We start from the raw sequence: 23544 nt of genomic DNA on the forward strand, positions 1-23544 counted from the left end.
CTCATTTTCTACATCCTCCGAGGTGAATTTTCTATCTCTTCAGCTTGGTCTCTTCTATTTTACCTCACAAAAGAAGTTAACATACATTCCTCATGCCCACACTGGACTTCCACAAGTTTCCTGAATTGAAGGATGCAGGGATGGTTATGCTCATTTTTCAGGAAGATATGCAGTGACCAGCCCAAAGCCACACAGTAGCAGAGTCACAATTACCACTGAGAATGGCAAGCTGGTGCCCCAGAGAGCACAAGATTGGGGGTGAGGGTGGGGAGCAAGCCTTTTTTCTCTAGCGGAAGCCTCTATGTGCCCCAAATTCATTTCAGTCCAAGAAGACCAGTTTATTGAGGTTTGATGTGCCTGGGGCACCGGACAAGAGGGAATAAGAGCAGCCTTTCCCTTCTACCATCAATCCCTATGGTGATCCTGACCAAGCATGGAGCCCCCAGGAGAGAAAGCAACTAAGATTACACAGAAATACACAAAATGCCAGGCTTATTCATTCAGGTTTTTAAAATATCCTAGTCTTTGGGCATACTAAGGATCATAAAGGAAATATTGATAGCCCAGGGGAAGGAGAGAATACCCCATTCATTTATTCACTCAACTATTAAATTTTAATAACTGCTATCATCTACCTATTATTGGGTACTGTGTGCCAACACTGTGCTCAGCACTTTACATACATTGTCTCATTTAATTCTCACATCAAACTATATACGAGGTAACTATGTTATTATCTGCACTTTTTAAGTAAAAGAAACAAAGGCACAGAGAGGTTAGGTCTATTTGACTGGCTGGTACCCAGCACTGCCAGGTGACAAGACAGACAATTTCTGCAGATGTGGGACTCACAGTGCAGCTGGGTTCCAGCCGAACGGATCATGGAGGTTTCTGTGAGAGGGACCTTGAAGGTTACAGAGGATTTGGCTTTGGGGTGGGGCAACATTTCAGGCTGAGAGCAAACCATCAGAAGTGAGAGTCGGGTGTGTTATGGGGTTTATTTAATGGCCTTTGGGAATCAGGAAGTTTCTTAGCTAGGATAGTCATGACTAGATTCACATTTTATAAAGATCACCTGCAGGACAGACTGGAGAGGAGAGAAATGAATGCAAGACAAGCTAAAATATCTTTCTTTTAGTGTTTTGTGGTAGACAAAATAATGCCCCCCAAAGATGTCCAAGTCCTAATCCCCAGAATTTGTGATCATGTTACCATACTTGGCAAAATGACTTTGCAGATGTGATTAAGTTAAGGATTTTGAGAAGGGAAGATTATCCTGGATTATCTGGATGGGCTCAATATAATGACAAAGGTCCTTATAAGGGTACAAGGGAGGCAGGAGAGCTAGAGAAGATGTGATGACTCTAGCAGAGGTCAGAGTTGTGGGATTGCTGGCTGGGGACCACAAGTCAAGGAATGATAGCAGCTCCTGAAGCTGGAAAGGCAGGGAAACGGTCTCCCCTAGACTCTCCAGAAGGATCAAAGTTTCTGCTGACACCTTGGTCTTAGCCCCATAAAACCCATTTTGGACTTCTGACCTTCAGAATTGGAAGGTAATACATTTGTATTGTTCTAAGCCTCCAGATTTGTTAACAGCAGCAATAGGAAACTAATACGTGTTCATTGGGTGCAAGCAACAGAAACAGATTCTGGCTACAGTAAGCAAAAAGGAATTAATTGAGAGGATACAGTTGTACAGCTCCCAGCCTCAGGAATGAGAGGAGCCAGAGCTGCTTTGGGTAATCTACAATAGATATCAGGAACAAGTGGACAATGCCAAGGGGAATGTTTATTTCCTCTTCCAGCATTTTCTATATGGAGGGACCCCTTTTAGAGTAATACTCTTGCTTCCTGCTGCACCTGCTATCCTCCCCAGAAGAGGAGGAGGAGAAGGAGGAGGAGGAGGAGAAGGAGGAGGAGGAGGAGGAGGAGGAGGAGTATCTGATTGGTGAGTTTAGGGAGAATAAATGGAGCTCAACTCAGCTCTTCCTCCTTCTTTCTCTTTCAGATCTACCTGCTGACAAGAACCATGTTTTTTGCTCTCTTCCTCAATGTTCTAAATTTCTCAGGGTCTGACCCTCACAGGAAAGACCATGACTTTCCAGCACTGCATGAGACTGGGTGGAGAAGATCAATTTTGGTGTTCAGTATTAGTAAACCCACCTGTCAATCAGACCTAATGGTACATCCCCAACAACTTTGTCAGTAATAAGGCCGATATTCTGATCTCCCTCTGCCCTACTTCTGTAGCTATCCCTCTTTTGGTTTTGAACTTGAGTCAGGCTACCCCAAAACCCAACAAACCATTTCTCATGGATGCTATGATTGGAATGACTCAGCACAACTGTTTTCTATGTCTGTGTCATTCCACTCAGTACTCAAAGTCCTGGCTTTGCTTGGATCTCATGTTCATCCCTTGGCAAACGTGGAGAGAACCGTGATTGATAGTTCCCTCAAGGCTGCAAGAAGGGAGAAGTAGTTCCCCAGAAGTAAATGATGACAGTTTCCAAAATAAAGAGGGGATGACTATTGGACATGACAGCTGTCCAATCACAGGTAGCTATTGCAGAGATCCAGGAGAGAGGTAATGAGGGACTGGACTATTCTATGGGTGTAGAATTAATGGGACTTGACACAGAACAGATGAGGATGAGACTGTCCCTGTCTGGGGCCAGATGACTAGGGGGATGCTGGTGCCATTAATATTCATCTCAATCATTCTGTAATTGATTCATTCAGTATACATTTAGTGAGCATATATTATGTGCCCAGTATTGTGCTTGGTGCCAGGGATCCAGTGGTGGACAAGAAGGGCAGGGTATCCACCCTCATAGAACTTGCAGTCAAGTGGGAAGAAAAGACAGGATGATGATTTCAATACAGCGATGGAGGCCATGCTGGGCAAAGAACAGGCTGCAGCAGGAACATAATGGAGAGGCACCTAGCCAGATCTGAGGGGAAGTGAAATCTAAGAGAGATGAAATCTCAAGGATGAGGAGGATTCACCTAGAGAAGAGGGAGGAACAAAGGGAACAGTGGTTGCAAATTTCTGGAGGCAAGAGAGACTATGGCAAGTTGAGGGGAACCGTGGTACTCAGCAGAAGAACACCTCTTTTATGTCGTGGAAATTCTATACTGCAAAGGGCTTGGGGGAAAAAGAGCCACGTCTCACCTACAGAAACTGAAAGTGTGGAATCTTGCTTGCCTTCCTGGCAACTGAGGAGTGAGCACACCTAACCAGTGGGATATTCCTGCCCAGAATTTTGACCTTTGAGAGAGAGAGGTGAAGTGGCTGAGCCTGTTCTTGGAGGGGTGGGGAGAGTCCTGCAGCAGCTGGTGGCCAATGGCCAGTAGTGGCTGTCCAACCAGGCTTTTCCTGTGTCACGTCTTTGCCTGTGTTCTTAGCCTAACTGCTTTGGTTCCTAACCATGTTCAGAATTTGTAAACACCCCACATTATTCAATAAATTCCTTCATTTTTTAGGTTAGGCACCAAAACCCTGATTGGTACAGAGCTGAAAGAGGGTCAGCCTGGCTACAGCTACAACTCAAGAAGGTAAGAGAAGAAAGAAGAGTGTGGGGAGGAAGGGACTCACAGGAATTTTCCTGGGGGCTTCTATGGAAGGCTTTCTTCTCCAGTAAAAAGAGAGATGCCCAGGAGAAAAATGTCCCTTCCTGCTTGCCTTTGGGTATTGAGGGATGATGCAATGCTTATTTTAACAGCCATCCTGGGACCATGAGGGGGGAACCAAAAGACTCAGAGAAGCTGACTCAGAGTCTGACATCACTGAGCTTTTCAGTTAAACAACCCGGTACCACCACCTTCCTCTAGATTTCCTGTGATGGGAGATAAACCCCTCATGTTCAAGCCACATTCATTTGGGTACTCTGGTGCCTGCTCCTGAAGGCATCTTATGGGACTTGGGCAAGTTACATAACCTCCTCTCTGGGCCTCAATTTCTCTTTGCAGAATGAGGATGGTCACACTGTTGCACAGGATCATAGTGAATACTGAATTAGATAATGGATGTAAAGTATTTAGCACAGTGTCTTAACTATTACTACCTGCATCAAAACCATGGAGCAGATGAGCTTGTCTTGGGCGATGGTAGGGAGTAGAGAAGGGAAATGAAGACTAAATCAGGGGACCCAGCCCTTAAGGGGAAAGAGGTAGCCAGCAAAAGAGTTGGGGAGTGATTAGAGAGTTAACAGGAAAACTCGAAATTTCATTCTACCCACCATATGCTTTTTGATCTGGAAAACTCCCACATATCCTTCAAAGCCCAGTTTACTTATTCCCTTCTCTATGAAGTCACATTTTGAGTTAGCTATCCTGATGCTCTGGCTCCCAGAGCACACTTTTCTTTTCTTGCACTTGTCATGATTTATTGTGATTTTCTGCTTTTATTGTGATTCCTGCCTCAGACCACAAATGAACTCCATGAGAGCAGGGGTGTCCTGACTGGATCTTTTGCTTCTAGTGCGGGCCTGGTGGCTAGGGGTGACACTACAAGCTAACATTCAATGATTGATTACCCTGTGCCAGGCACTGTGCTAAGTGCTTTCGCATATTAAATAATTTAATCCTCATGACAATGTTATAAGGTAGATGCTATTAGTTGTCCCATTCTTCAGATGAAGAAATGGAAGAACTAAGAGGTTAAGTAATTTACCCAAGGTCATGGCTAGTCTATGGCAGAGCTGAGCTGGACTACAAACTCAGGTGGCCTGGCTTTTCTAACCTGAACTGTTACATATGCTACATTGTCTCTCATACGTCATGGGCACTCATAAATATTTGTTGACTGAAATGATAAGAAGGAGTGTTACTAAAGCCAAAGAAATAGTTTCAGTGAATGCATTAGTCAGCTTCAGCTCAGTCATGCTGCAGTAACAAATAATGCCAAAATATTAGCTTACAGGAAAGGGTACATGGCAGTTGCAGGTCAGCTATGATTCTGTTATGCATCAGGGATGGTGGCTGGGTAGCCCCTATCCAGAATAATGCTATTCTCAGGGGAGGGGAAAAAGGCAACGTGTGTGTTAGCGATGGCTTGTAGTAGCAAGAATGGATAGTGTGAATCTCTTCCCAATTCCATGCTCAGTGATGTCACTTTAGTAGCTTGAAATCAGTCATAGTGGGAGTATTTACACAATAGAAATTGGCAAAGACTTTTTTTCCCCTTAGAGAGCCTGTTGTTAAACATTTACCAACACAGCACTAAAAAAGGACAGTGATGTTGGGCCTTAAACCTGCTCAGAAGTGGCACAGGTTGTGTAAATGCCACAGGTCACATGCACTCACATTTTACTTGCCAAAGCAAGTCTCATGGCCATACTGTAACCAACAAGACCAGGAATAGGGCCTCCCTGGTGGCGCAGTGGTTAAGAATCTGCCTCCCAATGCAAGGGACATGGGTTTGATCCCTGCTCCAGGAAGATCCCACATGCCTCAGAGCAACTAAGCCTGTGCACCACAACTACTGAGCCTGTGCTCTAGAGCCTGCAAACCACAAGTGTTGAACCCATGTGCCACAACTACTGAAGCCCGTGAACCTAGAGCCTGTGCTCTGCAACAAGAGAAGCCACCGCACTGAGAAGCCCATGCACCACAATGAAAAGTAGCCCCCGCTCACTGCAACTAGAGAAAGCCTGTGCACAGCAAAGAAGACACAATGCAATAAATAAATAAATAAATATTAAAAAAAAAAAAAAAAAAGACCAGGAATATACCTCTCCCACTGGGAGGAACCCAGTAGGAGGAGCAGTGAATATTCATGAACAATAATATTGGGTTGCCAAAAAATTCATTCAGGTTTTCTCATAAGATGGTATGTAAAAACCCAAAGGAATTTTTGGGCAACCCAATAGAATTTGCTTTCATGAAGGAGTCAAAATGAGCACTGAGAAAGTCTCCCTGGGATTGGTCTCAAGGAGTTTGTCCATGACCTTTAACAAGGGAGCAGTTTCAGTTGGAGGTTGGGGTGAAGGGTGGATTGAAGTGGGGGTGGTGTGAGTTGAGACTCTTCATTCTTGAGAGTGGGCTGGGAAAGGAGGGAGACAGTGGCAAGCTGGTAACCTGAGGAGTGGCCAAGTGGAAGATAAGGTGACTTCTAGAAAGAGAAAGCCTGTTTATCATCCTGAATGTCATTTTTAGTATCAACCAATTCCTTTCTGCATCTATGGTTTTTCCACCTTCATGCTTCATGCCAGGGATGACACTAGGGAAGGCAAAGAACAAAAGAGAAAGAGTCTCATTTAAGGATGCTAAAAGTTGAGGTCCTGGCCTAAGGAAGAAGAAACACAGAAGAAACAGAGTCAGTTCCCCACTGCCAGAACCAAGCATTTTTCATAAATATTTCATATTTATGGTGTGGCGTGGGGTGTGGCAATGATGGGATTCCCAGACAGGTGTGGGAAATGCTAGAGCAGATGAGGCTCTATTGCTTTTCTGGGGGCAGGAGTGTGGGGTGGGGATGGGGGGCAAAGAAAGCACAGAATCTCAGAGCCCCAGCCCCACTTACAATGCTGGACAAGACCAGGAATCTGAGACACCCCCACGGGCCCCCACCTGATCCGCTGTGCTGCAGGGGCCCATTGTGGGTTGGGGGTGGGGGTGGGCACTGGTGACCAGTGGACTAGAGGAGGCCTTGAGGGGGTTACAAGGAGCTCGCAGTAGGGACCTCTGTGGACTGATGACTGGAAGGCAAATGGGGACAAGGACAGCCCTGCCTGCCCTCTTAGAAGGAGCCTAGTGTAGTGGTTAGCTGCTGCTGTTATTTTTACAGGCCTACAGTCCCTTATCTAACACCAGATGTGATTCAGAATTTGGAGTTCTTTTGGACTTTAGACAAAGGTGACACGGGGCACTGATGTGAGTTATGTAACACGGTTCGTGTGGTCCGGGGGCAGCCCCATGTAATGAAATATATTAATATTTCTGCAGTAAAATGTATGGGGTGCCTAAAGATTATAGAGTCTCATATCCTTCAAATTAGACTGTCTTTCAGGTTAGATTTTGCTGTCAAGTTACTTTCTGTGCCAGATTTTCAAAAGTCTTTCCTAGAGCAGCCCGGGGAGTCAGCCTGACTCCTTCCTTTCCCTCCTCCCATTCCCCCAGATCCAAGCAGTCAGCAAGTTCCATCTGTCCTATCTCCTTAACACCTCTCTTGTCTGTCTCCTTCCTTCCATCCCTCCTGCTACATCCTAGCCACCTTCCCCTATCACCAGGATTATCGCAGCTGCCCCTTGGCTGTCCTCCTACAACCTCCAGTTGCTCCCCCACATTTCCCTCAGAGGAGATGCTCTAGAATGCAAACTTTTGACCTGGTTGGGGTGTTCCATCAGGAGAGTGAAGTGATTAATGAAAAATATTGGCAGGACTTCCCTGGTGGTCCAGTGGTAAAGAATTCGCCTTGCAGTGCAGAGGAAGCAAGTTCGAATCCTGGTTCGGGAACTAAGATCCCACGTGCCTCGGGGCAACTAAGCCCGCATGCCACAACTACTGAGCCTGTGTGCCTCAACTAGAGAGCCTAGGTGCCACAAACTGCAGAGCCCACACGCTCTGGAGCCAGCACACCACAACTAGAGAGAAAACCCGCACGCCACAACTAGAGAGAAGCCCATGCGCCACAACAAAGAGCCTGCCTGCCACATCTAAGACCCAACCCAGCCAAAACCAAAAAACAAACAAACAAAAAAGCTCCAGCAGAACTAATGAATGTCAACTTTCTTTTAATGGCCCTGGGTATGGAAACATCTGTCTGGAGTCCACTAAGCAGGAGATGATGTGCATGTTCCCAGAAAGAGGTACGGGTAGCTCAGGCCTTCCAAAGCTCCACACTGAGATGTAAGCTGCTGTTGCCCCATAGAAAGCGGGTTCTCCTGGATGTGAGAAGCTCCCGTCTCCCATTCTCAGGAGTCTGGTTCCCTCCTGGCTCCTCCTGACTACTCAGGCAGGAGCCAGTTACATGCCTACCTGGTGCAAATAACTGGTACAAAACCCACATCTCAGAGTCAATTTCTCAGGCCTAAGAGGACTAGGCTTCAGTTAGCCCGAAAGCTCTCCTCCCAGTCCCCCACGTCCAGTGCTGACCTCCCTATCTGCCAAGAACCAAAGCAGGTCAAGAGGTCAGCTTACTTGGGTCCATGAAGGCCAAACAAAATCCCAGGCCTTCTCGAGCCAGAGCAGCAGCCCTTGATCCCAGCTGCTGCGTGTACGAGATAAAAAGAGAGAGAAATGCATCTGGGGTTCTTACTAGTCTAACCTCAATGAACGAAGTGGCCACGGGGCTTCCATTTTCCTCTTGCTTTTTGGCAATCAAGGTTCTCAATAATTTAACCTAAAAAAATAATTTATTGAGCAAGTATTTATCCCAAGCCCTGTGTTCAGCTCTCTCCATATAATCTCATTGAGTCATCACAATATTCTGGCTGTGTCAGAACTGTCTCTATCCTGTTTTCCGCTTGGGAAAACCAGGTCCCAGCATGGTCGATTGCTTGCTTGAAACCATACAGTTAGTGGAAGCTCCCACCACAGGGCATTTTCTTTTGTGGTAGATCACTGTCATTCACAGATATTTGCTCTCCCTCCTTATTAGATATCCCTGCCCTGGGAAACGTAGGCAAGAGCATAGGACTTGCTCTGGCCAATGAAATGCAAGCAGATGTGACACACATGACACTTCAGGGCAGAAGGTTTTGAGAGCCAGTGCAGGATTTCTGTGTTCTCTTTCCCTGCCTCTGCAGACACAGAAGCCTGTGTTGAGATGGAGCCTCCCTTGTGCCACGTCTCGGAGAGCCTGCCTTGAGGAGAGACCCCTAGTTGATTCACACGAGCATACAGCGTGAGCAAGAAATGTATTTTGTTGTTTCAAGCGACTGAGATTTCCCCCGATGTTTCTTACTATAGCAAAACCATCCAAACTAATCTATCGCTCATCGGCGTTAAAGTAAAGCGGCTGGACGAGAGGCTTTTGCCAAGTGAGCCAAGACCTGCTTACTATGGACTTTGAGTTTCAGTTACTGCTCCCCGCCCCCAACTTGCCAGAGTGCACCCCTTCTTCTGTGCCCTTCTGGGGCTCCACAACCTCACCTGACCTGGCATCCACTTCCAATCTCTGTAGCATGCTTCCTGCCCTTTGCCACCCAAACCACAAAGCTGAGATGTGGTTTTCTGAAGAACTGGCTAAGCCCAAGCCACCTAAACAAGCAAAGCCTTTCAGCTCACAGTGTTTTGAGGTCCCTGTGGCCAAATGCTAATTTCCATAAATGCTGCCAGCCTACCAAGGAAAGGCTTATGTTGTTAAAGCAACAAATACATGCTTTGGGGGGAATGCTGCACATGGGACACTGCCTGTGGGGAAACCCTCTGTGGAGAGAGTCAGAAGTTCTGTTGGAAAATGATGAGGCAGAGCAGAGGGCGCTGGGTTGGAAGTGCTCCTAGAACAACATCTATTGAGCACCTACTATGCCTGGTGGTCAGGACTCTGTGGTCCCTGTGTCAGGGACCTCAGATGATGGTGGACACAGACAAGAGAGTGTGCAGAGGATGAGAGTACAGTGTAATAACTGTGGGTTGTTAATTTAGTCATTCATGTAACTGATGCGTGTTTATTGGGCTCTCCTGACATGCTAAGGACTGGGCATTTAGTGTAAACCAGACAGAGACTCTCACTGCCCTGATAAAGTTTATAGTCTGCCAGACACGAGAGAAATATACACAACTTACTAAGGAAGCATTTAGTAGAGGTGAATAAACTAACCTGTGATGGGAGTGCGGCTTCTGGGATAACTTTACAAAGGACATGACTCCAGAACTGAATCCTGAAGGTGAGCAGGAAGAAGGAAGCAAAGAAGAAGCAGGAAGGGCGTTCCAGGCCGAGGGGACTGTTTAAGCAAAGGCCTTGAAGCATGAATCAGTTTAGTGCATTTTGTAAGTGCAAGTAGTTTGGTATGACTAAAGCATAGAGTTTCAACTAAAGAGGGGAGAGAGATAAGGTGAGAAACTAGTCTAACAGGCATTATTTATCTCAAAGGGTCCTTGATTCTGGGTTCACTTGCTTGGACTTAACCCAAGGACAGTAGGAGCCATTGGAAGAGTTTTGAGTTGGAGTGTTTATTAGTTAGGAAACAGGCTCAGCTACTATAACGAACAAGGAAATAACAACAGCTTAAACAAGATAGAAGTTTACTTGTCACTTATGTAAAAACCCAGGTAGATAAGCCAGAGTGGGCATGGTGGCTCCACAATCCTCAGGGACCCTGTCTCCTTCCCTTCCGTTGCCCAGACATGTTTAATATACAGCTTCCTTCTAGTGGTCCAAGAAGGTGGCCCGGGCTTCCTAGGTGGCGCAGTGGTTGAGAATCCACCTGCCAATGCAGGGGACACGGGTTCGATCCCTGCTCCAGGAAGATCCCACATGCTGCAGAGCAACTAAGCTCGTGTGCCACAACTACTGAGCCTGCGCTTTAGAGCCCGTGAGCCACAACTATTGAGCCCATGTGCTGCAACTACTGAAGCCCACGTGCCTAAAGCCCATGCTCTGCAACAAGAGAGGCCACGGCAATGAGGAGCCTGGGCACCACAACAAAGAGTAGCCCCCACTCATTGCGACTAAAAAGAAAGCCCGCGCACAGCAAAAAAACCCCAACACAGCCAATAAAATAAATAAATAAATAAATAAATTAAAAAAAAAAAAGAAGGCAGCTCCAACTCCTACCATCATGTCTGGATTTCAGTCAGCAGGGAGAGGCTGTGGAAGACACACCCCGTCCCTTGAAAGGTATAACCTAGAACTTGCACGCATCACTGATATTCACATCACTCCATCCAGAATGCAGCCACATGGCCACCACTGGCAGCCAGGGTGCTGGGAAATGTAGTTTTTATCCTGGACAGACGTGTGCTTATCTAAAATGTAGAGGCTCTGCTACTAATGCAAGGATTGATACTGGGCCGGGGCGCGGGTGGTGCAACTAGCTGTCTTCAACAGGGAGTGATAATCCTATTTGCCTTCTGGAAAGGTTTCTCTCGAGTGGAGAATGGACTAGATGGTAAGAGGTCAGAGCCAAGGGTATAATCCAGATGGGAGCTACTGAGGCTTGAACCAAGGCAGAGACATCTGGGGTGGGGGAAGGGAGGAAGTGAACAAGGAAAGCTTAGGAGATATCTGGAAGCTGAATGGGCAGGCTCTGGTGACCAGTTGACTATACTTCTAATTTACTGTCCTTAAGGTGGTACTGTGCCTAGCACGGTGCCTGGCCCACAGTAAGTGCTTATGAGTGAATGAATATGTGAGGTGAAAGGGGAGTGAATGAGTGAGGTGAACTAGGAGGACTCAAGAACAACAATAATAATAATGGCTTCATGAACTAGTTTGAGGAATAGCAACATTTAAAGGTAAATATTGGGGCTTCCCTGGTGGTGCAGTGGTTAAGAATCTGCCTGCCAATGCAGGGGACACGGGTTCGAGCCCTGGTCTGGGAAGATACCACATACTGAGGAGCAGCTAAGCCCGAGTGCCACAACTACTGAAGCCTGGGTGCCTAGTGCCCGTGCTCCGCAACAAGAGAAGCCGCCGCAATGAGAAGGCCGCACACTGAAACGAAGAGTAGCCCCTACTCTCTGCAAATAGAGAAAATCCGTGCAGCAATGAAGACCAAATGCGACTAAATAAATAAATAAATTTAATTAAAAAAATAAAGGTACATATCAAACAATTAAAAAAATAACATACCAGTTGTAATCTGTCACTCCCCCTTTCCTGATGGGCACTCCCCACCCCCATGACATCTCCAGCTGATTCCAAAACTTTGTTATTTTCAGTTTTTAGCGCAGTCTCTCTCTCTCTCTTTCCCTCTCTCTTTTCTATTTTTTGGCTGCACCGCATGGCAAGCGGGATCCTAATTCCCCAACCAGGGATCGAACCCGCGCCCCCTGCAGTGGAAGCGCAGCGTCCTAACCGCTGGATCACCAGCGAATTCCCTAGTTTTTAGTGCAGTCTCCTGTTTGGGGCATTAACTTGGTTTTTTCTTTTTCAAAGGTCAGTCTCTATTGCATTCAAAGTCGCAGCAGGCAGGACTGGTGGAGGGAGAGGAGATGGGCATGCTCTGCTCTCTCTTCCCTGCCCGCTGGTGGAGGAACAAGAAGGGAAAAAAACCTTGTTTCCTCAGGTGTCCCATGCTGGCCCTTGGCTGACCCCTCCGTGACTGCTTATAGAGTGGCTGTGTTCCCATCCTCACAGCCGCTCAGCTCATTCATTGTCTGCAGACACGGTGTGCGGGGGCGGCCCTCCACCCAAGGCGCTGCTGATTAAGGGCCCCGTGCCAAAGAGCTTCCTCTGCTGGCAGCCTCGAGCTCCCCCGACAAGGCTCACCTCTTACTTAGCCTCTGCGGGCCCGCTGCCCCCAGAGCTTCGACTCTCTGCAGCCCCAATCCCAGAGCCCGTGGACATGGACACAATCAGTCTTTCTTCCTTTCTTGCCCATTTGCCACGTGGTCACCTCCTTGCCTTCTCTCTCCAGTGCCCTTTCCCCTATTTCGGTAGCACCAGGGCAGGTTGGCAAGCGCAGCGGCTGAGCTGACAACCGCCCAGAAGGAGGGAGAGGAGACGCCCTGTAGTGGCACCCCCAACCTGATCAATAATCCTCTTCGCTCTGTTCTCATTCCCTACAATGCTACCGTGTAATAGAGCACCTCAGACTTCACGGCATGAACAATCAGCATTTGATCATCCTCGTGGATTCTGTGGGTCAGGAATTTGACAGGGCATGAAGGGCGGGGGATGCCTGGGCTCTGCTTGCTGTAGGCAGCCTCTGGTTTTCACATCCTTGTGTAGTCCCCTCCCACTTTGCGTCAGGTTGTTCTGTGTGGAGTCCAGGTTATAAAAGATACTGTGGTTTCTGCCTCTCTCGCGTGCTCTCTCTCTTTTTAAAATTTGGATTGACCTTTTTCCAGATTTAAAAATGTCAAGTAAAAAGCCTGCTGTTTCCCCCAACGAATTATAATACAGAGCATTTCCCAGCACGCCCCAATAAGGCCAATAGAAATTACTTTGAACTTGGTAAAGCCTTCTCCCTGGGGAAACCTGGTAATAGTGTTGAACACACTCCAAGGCTCTGCCTCTCTTTGGGATCACTCACTCTGGGGGAAGCCAGCTGTCATGTTGTGACGACACTCATATACGGAGAGGCCCATCTGCAGAGGAGCTGAAGCCTCCGTCTAGCCCCAGAGGAAGTCTAAGATGACGGCAGCCCTAGGCCAACAGCTTGACTGCAGCTTTATGAGAGACCCTGAGTCAGAACCACCCAGAGGTTCTGCTCTTGGATGCCTAACTGTCAGACACTGTGTGAGATGATAAATGTTTGTTGCTTTAAGCTGTTACGTTTGGGGGTAATTTGTTATACAGCAATAGATAGTTAATACATTGCTGCACAATGTCTGGGCACTTAGCTGGGAAGACTCAAATAGCTGCAGGCTGGAATCACGTGGAGGCTGCTTCATTCATGGGGCTGGTGCCTGAGCTGGGATGATTCGAAGCCTCAGCTGGCACGTTCACCCGGAAGGCCACAAGTGGCCTGTCCACGTGGCTTGGCTTCTCACAGCAAAGTAGCTGAGCTCTGAGAGGGAATGTCTCAAGAGGGAGTGTCTACAGAGAGAGATTTCCAAGAGACTAAGGAAGAAGTTGCCAGGTTCCTTTCCGCCTTGTCTCAGAAGTCACCTTCTGCCGCATTCTGTTGTTACAAGTGAGACATCAAGGCCAGCAGAGATTCAAGGGGAGGGGATGTGACTGGTCCTCTTGATGGAGGAGTGATCAGGCCACATTGCAGAGGACCAAGTGGGATGAGAGATACTACGGTGGCCATAGTGGAACATAGCTGCCTTGCCTCAGGGAGAGGAAGCAATCTACTTCTCCCTGCTCTGCCTTCTGGGAGAGAGGACACACCTCCAGCCCTGTGAGTAGTGCTGGCTCTGCTTAAAACCCCTGAAGGGAAGGGAGCCAGCAGTCCTCTGAGCTTGGAAGGTGGAGTACTTGCTTTTTGTTCTCAGCTCTGGATTCTGGTGTTCCTTCTACCTTTCTGGATAAACAGGGGAGGTCCCACCAAGTCGCACTGTTCTTTCTCTGCCAGCCACTGCACTTAGCATTTCGCCTCAATCAGCCCCACACTCACCCTACTGGCTCTGATCCCATTTTATGAAGGAGGGAGTCATCTGGCCAAGGTCACGTAGCCAGAAGGTGGTAGAGCAGGGACTCAGCACCCTGACCCCTACGTCCATGCTCTAGGGGTCCTGGGATTCCAAAAAGCCTCCTGGGTGTTGGAACCTTAGGCCTGGTCTCCTTAGGGCCCTGCCAAGGGTGAGGCCAGTGTACACACTGTGAGAGGGAGGGGCTGGAAGGAGGTACACAGGCCCGGCTTCAAACTCCTGCCTGAGGGTTGGGGCTAGTTGTCAGGTGCACTGTTTGGGTGAAAGGGGAAGAAACAGGAGAAGGAGAATCAGTTTTTACTTTCTTTTTGGACCTGTTCTCAGCCAGTGAGCTCTTCAGTGGCCAGAGGTGACAGCCCTGGACTCAAGCTCCTCTGCGTTTGTTGGCCTGGAAGCCCCTCTCTGTCCTGGAACCTCTGGGTAGAGATCCCTCTGAGCTCATGGGGCCTGTGGATTCTGGGCCTTGGAGTGATTTCTGGCCCCAGTGAACAGCTCTCCCACCAGTGTCTGGCCTGCCCTGCCCTGCCCTGCCCTGCTGCTTCGCTCCCTGCCCGTCCCTACTTCCTGTCATGCCCCACTTCCAAGCCCCTGGATGTGACAGCTCCCAGCACTTACTGCCTGCCAGGCACTGAGCTTCTGTGGGGGACCCAGAAATAAATGAGATACAGCCTCTGTCCTAGAGCAGGTTACAGTCCAGTAGAAAGAGAAACATGCAGTTAACTGCCAGATGTCAGGTGTCGACCAGAAAAAAAAGAAAAAAAAAAAAAAAAAGCACCACCTAAAATTTGAGAATTATGTTTTATTCAGTGGACATACTGAGGATTAAAGCCCAGGTGACAGCCTCTCAGATAGCTCTGAGGGACTGTTCTTAAGAGGCAAGGGAGGAGCCATGACACACAGGAGTTTTGCAAAAAAAACCAAACCAAACAACTCCAGGTAGTCAGAATATCAAAAGATTACTGTTTTTAAAAAAAATTTTTTTAAATATTTATTTATTTATTTGGCTGCCCTGGGTCTTAGTTGCAGCAGGCGAGATCTTCGTTGCCTCATACAGGATCCTTAGTTGTGGCATGTGAAATCTTAGTTGAGGCATGTGAACTCTTCGTTGAAGCATGCAGGATCTAGTTCCCTCATTAGGGATTGAACTGGGGCCCCCTGCACTGGGTGAGCAGAGACTTAGCCACTGGACCAACAGGTAAGTCCTAAGATTGCTGTTAATTAAAGAAAATCCTGACATCTCAAGTTAATGAATTTAGCACTTTGCTACGCATGGGAAGATGCCAGAGTCTGGACTCATGGGAATCATTCTTTTGATATGCACCATAAGTATCTAGGGCCAGGATCCTGTCTTTATTCATGCTGAGTCCCCTCAGGGTACACAGTTGGGGCACTGCAGTGGCTGATGGCTTTATGGCCACAACATCCTTCGTTTACTGAAATGGCAGGCAACATTCTTTGTCCACACAGGTTACAGGGCACACTGAAGAAGGGTAAGACTCATACCAAGGTGAGAGTGACTCACTCAGCAATAAAAAGGAACGAACGATCAATACACACAGCAACAGGAATCACACAATCATCGTGCGGAACACCAGAAGCCAGACACAGAGCAGACTGTCTGATTCCATGTTTATGAAGTTCCAGACCAGGCACAACTGTGGGTTATGGGTAGAGAGAAATAAGACCAGCAGCTGCTGGTGGAGAGGGGGATCAACTGGGAAGAGGCACGAGGCGATGGCTGCTCTGAGGACCACTCCGAGGATGAGGAATGAGGATGCCAGGCGTTGTGAGGTGATGGAAACAGTTTATACCCTGATAGGCATGTGAATTTCATGAGAATATTCGATTGTTAAAACGGATCAAACTGTATACCTAAGGTCTGTGAATTTCATTATATGGGAATCATACCTGTGATGGGCAGCATTCAAAATAGCTCCCAGTGAGCCCCACCTCCTGGTGTGCACACCCTTGTATAATCCCCACCCCCACCTTATATCAGGTTGGTCTGTGGGGTGAATAGAATGTGGCGGAAATGATGGCATGTCACTTTTGAGATTAGGTTATAAAAGATGCTAAGATTCTGTCTTGGACTCTCTCTCTCATATTGCTTATCCTGCCAAGGGTTGAGCTTCCCTATGGAGAAATGCACAAGGCAAGGAACCAAAGCCTCCTGGCTGTGAGTGAACTTCCAGTAAGTGGATCCTTTAGCCTCAGTTAAAGCCTTCAGATGTCTGCAGCCTTGGCTGACCACAGACTCATGAAAGACCCTGAGCCAGACCACCCAGCTAAGCTGCCTCCTGATTCCTGACCCTCAGAAACTGTGTGAAATAATAAATGTTTGTTGTTTGAAACCATTATGTTTTGGGAGTTATTTGTTTTACAGCTGTAAATGGCAAATAGAGTATTTCAATAAACTAAACATGTGGGGAAAACATCTTCTAAGGGCTCCTGGCCCAGATGGCTTTCCCAGAGACCTTCAAGTGCTTTCTGTGACTCAGACTTCTGGGCTCTGTCTCCATCATGGGGAAATGAGGGGGCTGAGCTCTGTCTAGACGTCAGGAACTGGCGTCTCCAAAATAGCCATGGCCTCCGCCCATGCCCACAGCAGGAGCCAGCTGCTTGCTGTGCCCCAGTCCACACCTGCAGAGCAGAGAGGACTCCAGAAATACTCCCCCCAACCCCCCAACCCTGCCCATGTGCACCTGCAGGAATCCACTTGGGACTCAGAAGCTAATAACAGCTACTATTTTTAGAACACTTTCTATGTGTCAGGTAATATGCAAAGCACTTCATGTGCATCTTTTAATTTACTCTTCCCAACAAACTTCTGAAGAAGATATTACTAAACCTATTTTACAGTGGAGAAAACAGGAGGTTCAGAACACTCAATGAGTTGCCGGGGTCATAGAGCTACTAGGGTGTGGCAGCTTTAGTTTTAAATCCAAATTTGTCTAGTTCCCAAACTGGGAAGCTGGAAAGCAGCAGCCCCCGACCTGAAAATACGTATCTCATCTATTTCCCGTAAGAACAAGCCAGACATTCTTCCATCAGAGAAAAGGGCACAATCTCAATCCAGATTCCCCAGGGCAATGATATAAAGAGACTGTGGAGGATATCTGAGTCACCAAGAGTGTCAGAGGTCGTGGGAGTCACAGAGGAGGGAGACCCAGAGAGGAAAGTGACTTTTCCAAGGGCTCCTGCCCAGGGCTCTTTGCACCCAACTGCCCTGTCCCTGCCACACAAAAGGGGAGTGGTTGCCACTGGGGGTGGGGGGAATCATATTGGGGGAAAGGGTAGCTTTGGGGTGGGGGAAGGAGGGAAAAAGAGAAGCCAACATAACAACAACAAAATGGAGATTTCATAATTTTGTCTCGGGTCATTCCCACCACGGCCAGGGGCTACATTAACCAGCATCACAGATGGTCCCATTGAGAGTCCAGGCAGCTCCTGAGGACATCACAGAAAAGCTCCAAGAACAGAGCCTGGGCCGTGGCAGTGCCTGATGAAAAGCACTGTGCCATCTTTGCTGTGACCCTGAGTCGTCTCATTCATCCATCCATCCATCCATTCATTCAGTAAATATTTATTGACTATCTGCATTGTGCTAAGTACTGTTTTAGGAGCTTGGGATTTTTCAGTGAACACAAGATCCTTGCCCTTATGAAGCTTAAAGTACACAGCCTTAATATATAAATTCTAAAGTATTCTAGAAAGTGAAAGTTGCTGTAAAAGAAGAAAAAGTGAGGAGGGTTAAGAGGACCAAGAGTGATAACAGTGTGTGTGGAGGGGGTAGGTTGAAATCTTTAAAAGGGTGAGCAGGGAGGCCTCCTTGAGAAGCCATCTGGATATTGGGAGGAAACACACTCCAGGCGGTATACATCCTGATGTATTTGGGGTGAAGGAGAATTATATCTGCAACTTGGTTAAAAAAAACACAAATTATAGGATAGATAGAAATGGATATACAACATGTATGTGTGTATTCATATATATAAATATACTTGTATAGAAAGAAAAAAATGATAAAGCAGTGTTAAAATGTTAATATTTGGGGAATTGAGGTGAAGGGGATATACAATTTTTAGAAATTTTCTGTATGAAGTTCCAAAATAAAATATATTTTTAAAAAAAGATTTATATTATTAAAAAAAAAAAAAGCATTGGGGCTTCCTAGCTGGTGCAGTGGTTAAGAATCTGCCTGCCAATGCAGGGGACGCGGGTTTGATTCCTGCTCCAGGAAGATCCTACATGTCGCAGAGCAACTAAGCCCATGTGCCACAACTGTTGAGCCTGCACTTTAGAGCCCGTGAACCACAACTATTGAGCCTGTGTGCCGCAGCTACTGAAGCCCACATGCCTAGAGCCCGTGCTCTGCAACAAGAGAAGCCACAGTAATGAGGAACCCGTGCACCACAACGAAGAGTAGCCCCTGCTCACTGCAACTAGAGAAAGCCCCTGTGCAGCAACGAAGACCCAACACAGCCAATAAGCAAATAAATGAATAAATAGACCTTAAAAAAAAAAAAGCATTCCAGGCCAAGGGAGCAGTTTGCACAAAGACCCTAAGACGAGAGAGTGCCTGGGTTTGTAAAGGAGACACGCAGGGCGCTGGCAAAGAAAACACAGGTGGTCCCCAACTTACGATGTTTCGACTTACAACTTTTCAACTTTACAGTGGTGTGAAAGCGATACGCATTCAGTAGAAAAGGTACTTTGAATTTTGGATTTTGATCTTTTCCCAGGCTATCGTTATACGGTACAATACTGTCTTGTGAAGCTGGGCAGTGCCAGCTGCAGCTCTGGGTCAGCCATGTGCTCACAAGGGTGAACCACACGTACACTTGCAACCATCCTGCACCCACACAACCATTCTGTTTTTCACTTTCAGTACAGTATTCAATGAATTACATGAGGTATTCAATACCTTATTATAACATGGGCTTTGTGTTAGATGATTTTGCCCAACTGTAGGCTAATGTCAGTGTCCCGAGCGTGTTTAAGGTAGGCTGGGCTAGGCTATGATGTTTGCTGAGTTGGGTGTATTAAATGTATTTTCAGCTTATGATATTTTCTTTTTTTTTGTTTGTACTTTATTTTAATATTTATTTATTTTGTCTGCACTGGGTCCAAGTTGTGGCACACAGGATCGTAGTTGTGCCATGCATGTGGGATCTAGCTCCCTGAACAGAGATTGAACCTGGGCTCCCTGCATTGGAATTGCAGAGTCTTACCCACTGGAACACCAGGGAAGTCCCATATGGTATTTTCAACTTATGACGGGCTTATTGGAATGTAACCCCTGCCTAAGCTGAGGAAGAGCTGTAACGGGAATACATCGGTGTTTATTACCTGCCTGGAATGTATTCTCATTCTTCAGGTAACAACACCCCATTTCTCCTTTGGGGAGCTACCCCTTCCCCACCCTCCTTCTATGCTCATCCCATCTCCCAGTTTGGGGGAGGGAGGTGGCTGGAGATGTAGGTCTGGCCACTCAGAGATCAAGCACAGGGCCAAGGAAAGACTCCTGGGGTCCAGGGCTGGCTGATGGGGTGAGAGCCTGCCTGAGGAGGAAGCCAACCCCATGGAAGGACCAGCTGAGACTTGAAGCAAAGTCTGTGTCGGGACATTTATCACTTGGTGGCTTAGTTACTTGAGGCAACAAATTCCCTTTTTGCTTGAGCCAGTTTGAGTTGGATTTTCTCTTACTCCCAGCAAAAAACGTGTTGAATGATCCAAAGCACTAGGGTCAGCCTCTCTGAGGAAGGAATGTTTTAGGCAGAGACTTGAAGGATGAATAGCAGTTGGTTGGATGAAGAGGCAGGGAAAGCATCCCAGGAAGAGGGACGGGCAAATTCAAAGGCCCCAGGAAAAGAGAGGGCGGGGCAGGTTCCAGGAGCTGCAGGAAGACCCGGATGGTGGTGGCAGGAAGAGTGAGGAGCCTGGAACTGGGTCCTCGATGGAGGGCCTTACAGGCTTTGTTAAGAATCTGGGACTTTCTCCCAAGAGCCATGGGACGTCATTGCAGGGTTTAAAATGGGGATTGACTTAATTTGCATTTGACATTATTTGTATTTTAATAAGAACACTGGAGGCAGTGTGGGACTAGATTGGCAGGAGGTAAAAGTAATGCAGGGGGATCCCTTAGAAAATTATCGCATATCTCCAGGCTAGAGATGATGACACAGCTTAGAGTGGGGCCATGCCATGGCTGTATAGACTGGGTAGATTTTGCGGCGCTAGTCCCCAAAGATGCCCCCAGTGAACAATGCCTCCCAATAGGCATGCCTTGTGTACTCTCTTCCTGAATTGAATCTTGGGACGGCTCTGTGACCCACTTTGACCAATAGAATGCAGAGGAAGTGACACTGTGCCTTTCAAAGGCAGGAAGTCTGGTATCCATGCTATAGAGGACTCTGCTATGTGGCCCCTGTGAAGGGGTTTACCCAGAGGACACAGGGCCTCTCATGGATACCAGGCAGGGCAGGAAGCCTCAGAGATAGGGGCAGACACTCTCCGGCTCCCTCTGCAGTGGATTCCACTGACCCTGGCTCTGACCTGTCCCCTGACCACAGTCTCTGTGCCTCTGATTGGCCAGTTAACTGGAGGCATGTGGATGCTGTGGGGGTTCTACTGGCAGGAGAGCAGGAGCCCTGAGGAATAGACAAGGCTGCCTGGCTCCACTCCTCCCTGGGGTGAATAAGCAGTTTTCTAGGAGAGAACATGACATTTAGAAATTTAGAAAGAGGACAAGCTTGGGTCAGGCTTCCATGACTCAGTGCTCAGCACATTGGTTGTGCCCCTGTGAAATCCCATGGGGTTGGGAATGGAATGCCACCACCCATCTCCTCACACTGCACTGACTCTCTTCCTGAGTCCCTGATCCCTCTGTTGGGTGTTCCTCAGCTCAGGTCCCAAAACTTCCCTGTGGGGTGCTTCTCCCATCCTGCCCCAGCAGTGTCTCTGACATATTTCTGGATTTTCTCCTCCAGCCCCCTACACCCCCAGCTCAGGGTAATAATACTAACAGCTGCTGCTTATAATGCATGTACTCATGTATATGCCAGGCATTAGGCAAGAGCTTTCAATGCTCATGAATTCCTTACACCAATCCTAGGAAGTAGGTACACATTACGCCCATTTTAGAGATGAATAAAGTGAGGCTCACACAAGATAAGTAACTTTGCCAAGGTCGCACAGTGAGTGTGGCTCCAGGAGATGGAGGGAAGCTTATATACCCATGAAGTTTGTCCTCTTGGTACCTAAAAACTGTACAGTCATTCAGCTAGCCCAGGTTGGTTTTTGCCCCACCCTACTTCCCTGCCAGAGAGGGGATGGGGGTAAGAGCCTGATGCCTTTTTTCAAGGGAACACAGCTTTGACCTTTTGGCCTGCTGCGCTTCAGGGCAAGGGTTCTCAAAGTGCGGTTCCGGGGCAGCAGCGTCAGTAGCACCTGGGAACCTGTCAGAATGCATATTCCCAGGACCAGCCAGACTTAAAGAAGCAGAAACTCTAGGGTGGGGCCCCCAACTCTGTCGTTTAGCAAGCCTTCTAGGAGCTTCTGATGCATACTTACTTGAGAACGGCTGGAGAATGCAGAAGAATCAACACCCTCTTCCATTCTACTCCCGGGGGCTCTGGTGACAGCAGCTGGCCAAAGTGAGACTTTCCATCTGACTATTTTTTGTTTTTTTATTCGGTGGTGGTGGTTGTTGTTTTCTCCACACATTTGTCAGAAATGACTCAGGGTTGGCTTGAGAGATAGCGTGTGAGTTGCTTGTGGATCACTATTAGTATTTTTTCGCATTTGTGTTCAGCCTAAAAGAGTGAAAATAAACATAAAGGAACCCAAGGTAGCAAATTCAGTATCTTAGCATTCCATCTGTCTAGGGAAGGGTTGTGACTAGAATCCCACATTCGGTCGATATGCTCAAGCTTTGCATCCTTGGTGCCCAGTCTTGGGCTGGGCTCTAAGGCACAGACCGGGCCTCTGTCTTGTCTGCTTCTGTATCAGGGAACACAGACACCTCACTAATAAGTAGAACTGGGGGGTTCTTAGGGTTGGGGTTCAGGGTCTGCTCCAACACGACTGTGGACTGCACCATTTCAAGTTCCTCATGAGCACACAGTCTTGAGTTTGGGTCCAGGCTCTGCCGCTTACCAGCTGTGTGATCTTGGGCAAATCACTTGGCCTCTCTGGGCCTCAGGTTCCTCCACTGTGAAATGAGAGTAATAATTCCCACCTTGCAGGCTTGTTATGAAGATGGAGGAAATGTATGTAACATAGTGGTGCCACTCACTAGCTGTGTGACCTTGAGTAGGTCCATTAGCCTCTCTAGCTTGTTTCCTGCCCTGTAATACCAACAGCAAAATCTCATAGGGTTGTCGTGAGGTTAAAGGTTATATTAGCCTTACAACAAGGCTGCAGGATAGTGGGTACTCTGGCAATGTTAGCTGCTTTTGTTATTATTAAGCACACAGTACAGTGCCTGGAGCACAGTAGATGCTCAATAAATGGTGGCTGCTGTTAGTACTTAGTTTCCATCTTAACCATGAAGACAGGCCTGACCTAACAATACTTAATGCTGTTTTCAGCTTCTGGTTTCTGGTTACTTCAGAGTCTCTGTCTCACTGATGCCTTCAGGGAGTTCTCAGTGCTGACTTGGGGTTGATGCCTTTTCTGTAAATTCATCTTGTGTCTGACTCTGGATTCCAGCCTCTCTCAAGTCTCTTGCTGTTTGCTCTTGGCTTGGTCTCAGCATTCGTTATTCAGGATTCACGCCCATTCCTGGGGCCCATCGCACAGGCATAACGTCAGTCAGACCAGAGTTAAGTCTCAGCTCTGTTACTCACCAGAAAAAGGATTTCATCACAATCTTCTCATCTGTAGAATGGGACTAATAATGCCTGTCTTGCAGGGTTGTCTAAAGATCAAAAGCAATCATGCATTCAGCATGGGGCCTGTCATACAATGGGTCCTCAATAAATATTTATTTACTTCTCTGTCACTTCATGCTATGGAGTAAATCCCTTCATCATTCTGAACTGGTATACTGATCTGTAAAAGGGGGAAATAACCTCCCCCACTTGTGGCAGAGACTTCCAGTCTCCACACAATATCCAGTCTCTCTTTCTTCTTTACTATTTTGACTTTATTGGGGGTGGGAGGAAGCAAAAATGTACCTGACTAAAGATGACCTCTTCCTGCCTCCCTTGCAGCTAGGTGGCACTGTATATCTATGTTTTGGCCAATGATATGAAAGGGAGTATTGGGTGCTGGTATGGTTTGAATTGTGTCCCCGCCAAAAATAAGTCAAAGTTCTAACTCCCAGTATCACAGAAC

Source organism: Hippopotamus amphibius, chromosome 1 (genome assembly GCF_030028045.1).
Source record: "Hippopotamus amphibius kiboko isolate mHipAmp2 chromosome 1, mHipAmp2.hap2, whole genome shotgun sequence".
Classification (NCBI taxonomy): domain Eukaryota; kingdom Metazoa; phylum Chordata; class Mammalia; order Artiodactyla; family Hippopotamidae; genus Hippopotamus; species Hippopotamus amphibius.